Genomic DNA, 11,062 nt, shown 5'->3' on the forward strand with positions numbered 1-11,062 from the left:
GCCCTGTCTCACTCTCCCATTACAATATCCCTGCTATATACAGTTGTCTTCCAGAAGAGTTACTGAAAAAGTGATACATACAAGTAAAGGGAGAGAGGCCACAAGTTCCAACCATCAGCTCATAAAGTTTTTGGTAATAGGGAGCATAAACTCCACTCAGGGTTGGATAAGGAAGGGTCTCCGGCAGATCCACAAGTGTAGGTGAGTCTCCAAGGAATGCAGTTTCAGGAAAGCAGTTCTGGTACACAGGGATAATTATCAGCTGATGCGGCACAGCAGTCATCTTGTAGTTACCAGGAATGGTGTTGTGGGGGTCTGTCATTTTCTGAGGTTTATTTTATTCATGTTCGAGAATGCGTGTGAGAGAGAGACCATGCAGGACAAACAAAGAATCAAACTGAATCTGGCCGAGTCACTAGTTTAACTTTGCCTTAAGGTTTCAGGAAATGATGTGTTAGGGCAGAACATGAGGAAAACACAAATTTCACATGTGTTTTTACACAGTTCTGTGCAAGAGAACCACACCCAGTGCAGGAATACTCAGCACACACACGTGTGTATCCACACCTCAAACCAGAACCAGTGACCTGGGTTTGCCACACGCGGAGACGTAGGCATGCAGCTCCCAGGCGAGCACACACCCTGATTCCAGCTGACCCTGTGAGCCCCCGGCTGCCCGGCGGCCCGCCGGCTGCGCGCAGCCCCATGTCCACTTCTATAGGCATGCCTCTTTTCCCAGGTAAACTGCCATGCTTATTTTCACTTTCATACATTTTTTAAAACGAGCTATGGGTCACATTTGCTCCCTGAGAGAGCGATAGAAAGTGAGAAAGCACCCTTGGGGGGGAAGACCACATCACAATCCCTTCTCCTCTGCTCTCCTTGGGATTTGGGGCAGGCACGCACACTGTCTAGCATGTTTCTCATGCCAGTGATCCAGACTCAACTGCAGAGTGGGCCATGTGGGATCCAGTCACTTAACCCCCCAATTGTCTGGGCCCTCAGACATTTCTTAACCATTTACCATGTGCAGAAAGGAGCCGTCTTTATCAGGGTTAGTACCTATCTTTATTCTTTGGTTTGTTGTTGCTAAAGTTCTCTTGTCATTGTTGTTTATTTCCTCTATGAGAGACAGAGATGTGAGCAGGAGGGACAGGCATCCCCACGAGGGTCCTAACATCACGACCCATCCCCAGCTCCAAAATCAGTTTGGATCACAGGTATGTGCCCAGAATGCCCAGGAAGGTCCAGGGATAGGATCCTGGGACATTCCTATAATGGTCCAGTCACATTATCACTGTGCCGCCACCTGGCATTCGGTGCTGAAATTTTTGAGTGTCAGCCTCTAAATCCATTTCCCGCATAAACCCGATGGATTTTGTATTGTGCAATTTTGCACAGTGCGGTGATTTTTAGACTACATATGTGCATTACGGCCATAGCACAGTCCATTGTATTCTGAGCTCCATTCCATCACAATTCTAACATTTAAAGTTAATTTTAAGCATTCTGCATTACATTTTACATTGACGCCTCTTGGAATAATTGAGAAAATGAGTTAAAAGCAGCACTCGGTTAACAACCCATGAATTGGTAGATAAAGGATTATTTAGCAATGTTTTCAAAGACATTAAACAGTAATTTCAGATCAGGCTATTCAATTTTAATTTAGTGATGCTTACCTCTTGGTCAAAATGGGAACGAGCACTTCGAAGTTCTAAATCTGAGTGGCAAAACTATTAAGACATATCACCTAAACATAGTTCCTTTAGCTTTTAATATCATTATCTTTGTTTTCTTAATTTTTGAAAAGTTTTCCTGATTAATAATTACACATAAAACAAACATTTAGCATAAACTGTACAGATTCTATTTCAATTTTCCCTACTAAAAGTGTAAACAGAACCATGTTTTAACAAATATCCTTTTCTTAAGAGATATTTTCTAATAATTATTTATTAATTTCATTTCATTTCATTTGACCAGATAGGGACAGAGTGAGAGAGAGAGAGAGAAAGATGGAAAGTGAGAAAGCAAGCCACCAGGTCTGGGTCTCAAACCATGGTCAGCCACGTGGGGGTCCAGAGCCCTTAATCACCACGCCACCTGCCGGCCTCACAAATATTCTTTTTTATACTATTAAATTTTACCAGAGGGAGCATGCGCTCACTGGAGAATGATGGTGAGGGGGAGGGCATGTGAGAAAACACCCCCCTGCCATGGTGAATAGTCATGCTGCGATCCCTTCTCCTCCATCTCTCTCTCCTTTTGAGATTTTGGATATACACACAAACCCTGTGTGATTTTCAGGTCACAGGGTCTGGGATTCAAATCACACAGACAGCCATGTGGAATCCAGACATCTAACCACCAGACCATGGCTGGCCCTCATCAAATGTGTATATATATATATATAAATATATATATATACATATATATATATATTTTTTTTTTTTTGGAGAGGTTTTTGCTATAGGGCGCATGTGCTCACCAGAAAGACAGAGAGAGAGACAGAGACAGAAAATGAGAAATCACCCCCCGGGGGGATGGCCACGCCGCAATCCCTTCTCCTCCTCCCTCCTCTTGGGATCATGGGCACACACGCACACACGCCCGGTGTGAGTTTAAGCCACCGGGTCCGGGACTTGAACCGTGGTCAACGACATGGGAGTCCAGCAACATAGCCATTACACTAACTATTGGTTCCCTCATCAAATATTTTTCTTTTTTTCAGAGAGGTTTGCACTATAGAGCATGTGCGCTTGCCAGAAAGACAGAGAGTGACAGAGAGACAGAAAGCAAGAAATCACCCCCCAGGGAGGATGGCCACACCGCAATCCCTTCTCCTCCATTCTCCTCTCAGGACCTTGGGCACGTACACACATACAACCTGGCAAGTTTTAAGTTGCTGAGTCCAGGACTCAAACTACGATTGACTATGTGGGAGTCCAGCAATGTAACCACTACGCCATCTGCTGGTCCCAAGGAAATTATTCTTTTCAAATATATAAAAGCATACAAAAAAAGTAGAAATATTCTATTTATTTTAGTAGAGTAGGCAAAAGTACAATAGTTTAAATTGCAGCTTAATGTAATTCTACTTCAGCTACTAGATCTTTCTATTTAGCTAGTAGAACCTACAAATGCATATTTAAACTGAAGAAAACCCTATTGGACTACCTGACCCATAGCTACCATGTAAATTAATATTTAGCAACCGCATGAATGAAAAAAATTGCCTTAATGTTTTGATATTAAAATAATTAATTGCATTCTGCTAGAATCTAAGTTGCTTTTCAAAAAGACAAAAGCATAAACTGCATAAATACGAAATTGTTATTTAGTATTACAAATAAATTTGGGCTCTTGGTGGGATGATAGTTGGCAGCTAACACCCACCAGAATTCTTAACTAGGACCATTCTTGAAAAAATTAGCATGAAACAATTAAAAAAAAAAAAAACCAGCAAAAAGTCACCTGCTTACAAAGGGAGACTGTAACACAATCAGTGAGAAACAGGAAGTTTGGTTTTTCTCTCTACATACTTAAAAAGAAATAAATAAAACTATCTATTAAAAAGGTTATCTAATTTACTGAATACTTGAAATAAGCTAGAATCCTTTATCAGATTCCATTAAATAATGTAAACTAACTTAGAAAAGCTATTTAGATTTTTAACATCAACAAAGTATCTCCTCTTCTAAAATGCAAGCAGGAAAACTAAAATCAAATATGCCTTATTCCTGGAATTGTTTTATGTAACAATATAAAATAATAAGTATATGCAACAACTGTCAACACAAGAAAAATGCTGCTAATCCGAAAAAGTAGACCTTTTTCAATGAATGGCTACATTAATATGCAGCTATTATTAATCATTTACAACAATAAATAATGGCATCTCTCTAGACAAAATAGTTGTGATGAAAAAACAAACAAACAAACAAAAAAACCAAAGCATTGCTGATTTTTGCGCCTTACTTGGAATATTAGAAAGACAGTCTTAGCCAGCATCATAGTACTCCAGCATTTCAGCAATCTGCTTGCTTAATGAACCAAACAAGTATAGGAAGTAAATGTAGCACACTGCCTTTGTCCTCCTTTTCAGGTCAGTACAGAACAAGGGTACCTCTTTACCTACACGAACTTGAACATTTTATATAGTCTAACACCTATTTCCATTAGATTGAAGCAATATGCAAATATGGAATATGCACCAGAACTTCAATTATTAAATTTTTCTTGAGATCAGCACCGATGAAAATGAAAATAGTGCTCCTGGTGGAGTCAAACAGAAATAAAAGCCTCACTCATTTACAAACAGAAATAAATATTCCCCAGGTTACTTTCAGAAAGTAAACCACTATGACTATGTGCTAGAACTCACATAGTTCCCAGGTACCATCACAGACCTCAACCCCGTGCCACCCTCTGTACTCTGCTAAGCTACCAGAGGATAACTTCAGAGTCATAGCTGAGGTATTCTGGCTGAATGGTGAGAGAGTATTTAAGGTAGAGAGAGGTAGAGGAAATGAAAAGCATTTCTGCAAACTACAAAGATCACATAGTTCCCTCAGCCCTACACTTTATACATAAGTAGAACCCTGCCCAGAGAGATTCAGAGAGCTACCCGAGATTCCAATATCCACTGCAATTTTCTTTTGAACAAAACCAAAACCAAAACCAAACCAAAGAAACTCTTACCTGAAATGCTTAGGGCAGTAGTAGTTCAGGTTTTAGATTTTTTTTCAGATTTGGAATATCTGCATATGCATAAGGGGGTATCTTGGGAATGGGACCCAAGTCTAAACATAAAATTCATTTCTGTTTCATATATACCTTGTACGCATTACAAAAATAATTTTATACAATATTTCGCATTGTAGCATTCTGACTGTGACCCATAACAAGGTCAAGGGGCCACCTTTTCACTTGCGTTGTCAGCACTCAAAAAGCTTTGAAATTTTAAAGCATTTTAGATTCTGAGTCTTCAGAAAGAAGAATCTGAAAAGAATCCGTAAAGCTGGTTTAAATACACTTATCTGAATTCCTAGGGCAATGACATGAAATTCCTACTTAAAAGCAGTAAATTTGGGGACTAGCAGATGGTGTAATGGTTAGTCGCTGGAATCCCACAGTCCACTTGCAGTATGAGTCCCAGACCCAGCGGCTTAAAACTCATGCCAGGTGCCTGTGCATGCATGCCCAAAATCCTGAGAGGAGAATGGAGGACTGTGGTGTGGCCACTCTCCTTGGGGATGATTTCTCACTTTCTGTTTGTCTATGTCTCTCCATTGAGCACATGCACCCTATAGCAAAAATCTCTCTTTAAAAAAAAGGCAGTGAATTTCTACAAATTAATTAAGTTCTTAGTCCTACCTTTAACCCCAAATACAATTATCACTGTCTAGCACTTTCTCTATCAAGAAACCCATGTAGTTACAAACCATAATGCATTTACAGTGCAAATTACTCTAACGTCATTTTATCATGTCATCCATTATTCATAGATATAAATGTTATAATAAAGTCTTGTTGATGGTTATTAAGTAAATTTACCTGTATTCCTGACTAGAACCTCTTCAGTCATATTTATCAACCCTTTAGAGTTGTCAGAGTATGTTATCTCTATTTTTAAATTACATGATACCAAAACTATACACTGGAACCTTCCTTTCTCTAAAGGGAGAACAACAAATTCTAAAACAGTGAAGAGATTAATTTTTTTGACTTAGAAAAAAATAACCATATAACATGGACATTTTACACACATTTTCCTACCTAGAATCTTAACTGGGTATCAGATAACATTATATGTAATCGGTTCAACTGAAAACTTCTCAACTGTTTTATACACCCTATCACTTTTTAAAGTAAAGTAATGGTCCTGCAGTTAAGAAACCCCAACATCCCACCACCAAGACCACGGATCACAGGGGCCAGGACCTGTGGTACACATAGCTAAGAAGCTATGCTCTGCAGGCTGCAACCACACAGGAGGTTCAAGTTCAATTTCCAGTCCAATTTAACAGCCAGGCCCCATGGGGCACACCTAGAGTGCTGGCAGCTTGGGAAGCTGAGGCAGGACTGTCATCGGAGGCTGGTCTGGGCAACACAGCAAGAGACAGCCTTAAAATATACAAAACAAAACAAAACAAAACAGGAACCCAGGCGATGGCACAGTAGTAACGCAACTGGAACCACATGGGAGAGGTCCTGAGTTTACATCCAGGGCCTTCCTAGCACACTGGGCATCCACATGTGCCCATGATGCAGGCCAGCTGAGAACAAGGGTGGCTCACTGTGTGAAGGCGCTATTGGATGTACTTGCCTCTCTCTCATAAAAGATAAAAAGACACTTAAAAATAAAAAAGGAGCAGGATGTGGTGGCACACACGTGTAGTCCCAACTGAGAAGCTGAGGGAGGAGGATCTCAATGTGGACTCTGCCACGCCCCCCCCACCACCACCACCAAAATCAGTGATTTACAAACACGCTATTTCATAAAGTCCTTAGCCACCTGAAATAATCTAAGGTTCTATGTCAGCTACTTACTCACCTGATAATGTTCTTTACTAAAACTTGCATGTTTCTAACTAGACTATGGTTATGTATGTTTTTTTCAGATACTTCCAATTTGGTGACCAACTTGAAGAAAATAAATAATAAATAGAACTTTTAAAAAGAAGCGACTTTAAAAACCTTCCATTCCCTTCAGTAATTTTAATCTTAATATAGTAAATATTTAATTTCTTAATAGAAGATACCTTAGTATCTTAATAAACTATAAGGTTATGACAAATCTTAAACAAATATGCCCAAATACAATACATACAAAAACACAGCTCTGTAATGGCTCGATTACAGGTCTAAAAACACTAAGAGCCATCCAGAGTGAATCAGGTAGCTAAACAAACTCAGAAAAGGCTCATTTTTGATCAAATGGGGGAAAAGAGAGGTTGGTTACTGGGTTGTTGTTTATTGGGGGGAGCAGAAATCTTTTTCAGTTAAACTGACGAACACAAAACTGTACTGAGCTATGGCAGCATCAATAGCCTGAGGATATAGTCTGTTACCCTCAGTAACTACACTTCCAAGTTAAAAGTGTTCATTTATGGGCACAGTTTCTAACCTTGAAAAGTTTACTTTTGTTACTTCTAAGTCAAGATTGTGATTATCATTTATTTTAGGAATGGCCCATAATGAAGTTACTATAATGAGAAAAGCATCAAGTAACACCACAAAGAAACAGAGATAAATCTCTAATGTGGAACATGCTATGAGGTAACTGGCATCAATCTTTAAGAAGTCAGTGTCACAGAGGAAAAGTGACAAGATTAATGCAGATTAATAGAGAATAAAGAAACATAAAAAATGTGCCTCATGCTACTGAATCGTGGACTTTTAGAAAATATGTATAATACATGGGCTGGATAGTGGTACAATGGTGCAGTGCAGTGCTCTGCAAGGCTGACCCTCATGGGAAAGTTCCTGATTCATGTCCAGAGACCTCCCCCCAAGTACATCAGGCAGACACAGGCCCATGGTCCTGGGCTGGCTGCAACTGGAGGGGAGGAGGTGTGAGTCGTCAAGAACCTCTTGGGAGGTGATCTCGCTCACTCTCTCATGGAAAAAAGAAGTGTGTGTGTGTGTGTATAATACATATGATTTTTATATTAATTTCCTTAGATGTGATAATGGTTTAGATTATGTCAGAAACTACTCTTAGCCTTACAAAATGCATAATGAGGGACCAGCAGTTAGCGTAATGGCTATGTCGCTGGACTCCCACGTAGTCTACCGTGGTTCAAGTCCCGGACCCGGTGGCTTAAACTCACGCCGGGCGCGTGTGCGTGCGTGCCCAAGATCCCGAGAGGAGAGTGGAGGAGAAGGGATTGCGGTGTGGCCATCCCCCCTGGGGGGTGATTTCCTGCTTTCTGTCTCTCTGTCTCTCTCTGTCTGTCTGGCGAGCGCACGCGCCCTATAGCAAAAACCTCTCAAAACAAAACAAAACAAAACAAAACAAAATGCATAATGAAGGAGAACATACTTTACAATGTCTTTAACTTGTCTATCTGCATAATGAGGCATGTATATGTGTACACAAACTATATACATATATGTATGTGTACATATACACATACACAAACAGAGAAAGCAAATGTGGCAAACTGGTAATGATTAGTGAATCAAGATTGAAGAGTATTTGGGTGTTCAATATATTACTCTGTAACAGGGTCTCACCTTTGTAATCCTCTGCTCAGAATCCCACTAAGCTAGAATTATGAGTGCATGCTACTATGCCCAGCATGTTCAGCTTGGTCTAGGATTCAAACCCAGGCCTCCCATGTGGCCCCAGCCTTAAACAGTGGCACCTTACCAACTGTGTTACTGTGGTCAGGCCTGTATAAATTAATAAATTAATTCATTATTTCTGTATGCCTGAAAATTCTTAACACAGAAAGTTGTTGGGAAAAGCGCCACTTATAGTACCAGATAGTTACTTCATGGGACGAATTTAGTAACATCTTATTCCCCCCCTTCACTGTTTAATATTAACCTCTAAAGCAAGGAGTCTCCACATCAGGTCCTTACATCCTAGGGCACAAAGTAAACCACTAAGATACAGGAAAATAATATCAGGATTTCTATTCATTTTTTTCTTTCACCCTTTTAAGATTTCTGTTGTGTTCCATAATGTACAATTGATATTAGTACAGCAGAACTTGTATAATTTGTAAACAAATATACATACATATTTTTAAGCTACATTCTCAAAACAAATTGTTATTGATTAACGTACCTCCTCCAAAAATTTAGATACTATTCTTCTCTAAAACAGTAATTTTTTTTTACAAAGTCTGGCCACCAAAAATTCATTAAAATCAGTCCCTTTTGCTTTTATCAAGGGTTTTTACTGACCTTTAATAACTTATTATGTAATCTTTATGAGAAACTCTGTAAGAGCAGCAGACAGATCACAGTGTCAGTAGAAAGTGTTAGCAGAAGCTGGAGAGTCAGAAAGCAGCCAAAGACAGTATGACCACAATTTAGCACCAAGAAACTGACTTTCTGTTTGGTAAGAAAATATAAGGTTTTAAATTCTGAGGTTCTAAAATATAAGAAAACAAAATTTTTTGTAACTAGGAAAGTATCAGGAAAATTAAATACTAAGTAGTATTACAGATTTAGTATGATAATTTGTATGATAAGTAACCATACAAATCATACTAAGAACACACAAAAGTGAGATAGTTTTGCTTAAAATCCAGGGGAGGCTGTCATTATAAATAATATGGAAATTAATCTAGGTCCACTTGACAAGCACATTTAATTGAGCCATGGTTCTCAAAAAAAAAAGATAACTGACTATATGTCCTTTGAGAAAATATTTAGTTAAGATTCTTCTCTATATATGTATTTCTAAGTGGTCAACCAAAACAAAAACAAAAACTAAAAATAGAAAATGATGCAAGAGTGAAAAATCGGAACTATAGTTTTGTTCAGTATTAAGAGTCACGTATCAGGAATCTATATTAGTACAATTGGTAAGTAAACCAAGGAAATAGATGTGAACAAGAAAACAATGGCTTTAACATCAAAGAGATGAAAATTTGACCAATTATCTCACTAAACATCATTTTGGAAAATAACTTCTACAATTTTTATAGCTGTACGGTTATCATGTAGGACACTAATTTGTCTTATTGAAACTTGAAGCTTTGGGCAAAGGATATTACTAAGTTGAATTATCCTTTTGTCATAAATGAAAGTTGTATCTACCAGAAAATGGTGATACTGGTCTATTAATCGTTTTAAACACAAAAGCTAAGAGATATGGAAAGGAGGTTCCAGAAGTATTTAATATAAAGGGATTTCTCAGCACATAACAAGGCCCTCACTGTGCAGGGGAGCAAGGTAGCAGAGAAAGAGGATCACGGAGTTAGAAAAGACTGAAATCCTATGACGTGTGTACACACAGCACTCCTAGTAAGTTTAGAACACAAATCACATCCAACTGGCCATGGCATTTGTTGGCTATTCATGCTAAGTAATAACTAGACAGTTTTTCTTTCATTTAGTTATCACTGTTTTATGGAAACAACCTCAAATTTTGTTAGGAGAAATAAACTGAGAAATAAAATTTGTTTCATAGACGTTTCCATTATAGCTGGTTCACTTAATAAATAAGTCTATTCTGGAACCAGCAGTTAGCATAATGGCTGTGTCGCTGGACTATCATGTAGTCGACCGCGGTTCGAGTCCCGGACCCAGTGGCTTAAAACTCGCCGGGCACGTGTGCGGGTGTGCCCAAGATCCCAAGAGGAGAATGGAGGAGAAGGGATTGCGGCGTGGTCATCTCCCCTGGGGGGGGGGGGGGATTTCTCGCTTTCTGTCTCTCTGTCTCTGTTTGGCGAGTGCACGTGCCCTATGGCAAAAAAATCTCTCCAAAAAAAAAAAAGAATAAGTCTATTCCTTAAAAGAGAGAGAGAGAGAGATTACTGAAAGACTTGAAAGTGCAACAACATAGCTTTCAGAACAAAAATTAATTTGTGATCTCAACTGGTCTTTTCCTATTTCCACACTGGCCAAGCAATCTGAAAGAAAGAAAAGCCAGTACTTCATTTTTTGTTGGAATTTTTCCACTAGGTATTTTCATTCTTAGTAAGTGAAAGGTACAAACAAATGTAGTGCCTTTAGTGCTTATAGTTTTAAGTACTCATCATTTAAACTTTTATAAACCAAGTAATCTAATAGGTAAAGAAAAATGTATGCATCTGGTAATAAGGGCAATTTTTTCAATTTACATTCTTTGAATTTTATAGGGCAAAATCATGCTAGAGAATGTTACTGTTTTTACACCATAGAAAGCTATCAAAATTAAAATGAGAATATAATAAATTTGTCATTGGTAAATAGTAATTTATCAAAGATAAAAGATACAATATGACTTGAGGGAAAAGTATATCAGTTAAACCATAAAATTCAAATTAGGAAAAAAATGATTATATTCTTTGACAATATTTATCAAAAAACATTTACTGGGTCCACTGGTAGCTTA

Source organism: Tupaia chinensis, unplaced genomic scaffold (genome assembly GCF_000334495.1).
Source record: "Tupaia chinensis unplaced genomic scaffold, TupChi_1.0 Scaffold000647_1, whole genome shotgun sequence".
In the NCBI taxonomy this organism is placed as follows: Eukaryota; Metazoa; Chordata; class Mammalia; order Scandentia; family Tupaiidae; genus Tupaia; species Tupaia belangeri.